We start from the raw sequence: 625 nt of genomic DNA, 5'->3' as shown, positions 1-625 counted from the left end.
TAACATGGTTGGATTTATGGAAGCTGTGAAGGGGAAGATGAAGAAAATGAGGAAGAAATACGCGGAGCAGGACGCGGAGGACCGGGAGCTGGCGCTGCAAGCGCTGGGCGTGATAGCGCCGCCCAACGGGCCGAAGAAGAAGGGGCAACGGCGTGGCAATGGGAAGAAGGAAGGGCCGGGGGCCGGGTCAGCGGAGGCGGCGGGCGCCAGGCTGGCGGGGGAGGTGACGAAGATGGAGGAAGTCGGGTGGGAAGAGGCCTGGGGAGGGCTGCCGCCCTGGGTGCGGGAGCGGATTCAGGAGTGGCTGGAGAAGGAGCTGGTGCGGCGCCGGGAGGATTTGGGCGCGATGGAGCTAAGGGCTCTGGCTGCTCTTCCGACAGATTCCCAGCAATGGGCAGTCATGCGGGCCTTCGAGGCGGCCGTGGGGGCCGGGGCCCCGGGGCGGAGGGTCCGGAGCAAAAGCGCGTTACTGGCGCAGGAGATTCAACGGCAGGTGGTCCTCGGGAGTCAGGCCCCCGCTCTTGCCTCTAAGGGGAGGAGGGAGGGCTGTGGCGAAGAGGTTGGGAAGGAGGATCAAGAAGGGACTGAAGAGGATGCGACGCCAGCCGTGAGCCGACGGGCGGCG

This window comes from Nannochloropsis gaditana (assembly GCF_000240725.1).
Source record: "Nannochloropsis gaditana CCMP526 unplaced genomic scaffold scaffold1104, whole genome shotgun sequence".
Taxonomy (NCBI): domain Eukaryota; class Eustigmatophyceae; order Eustigmatales; family Monodopsidaceae; genus Microchloropsis; species Microchloropsis gaditana.
This window is presented reverse-complemented; position numbering follows the sequence as displayed.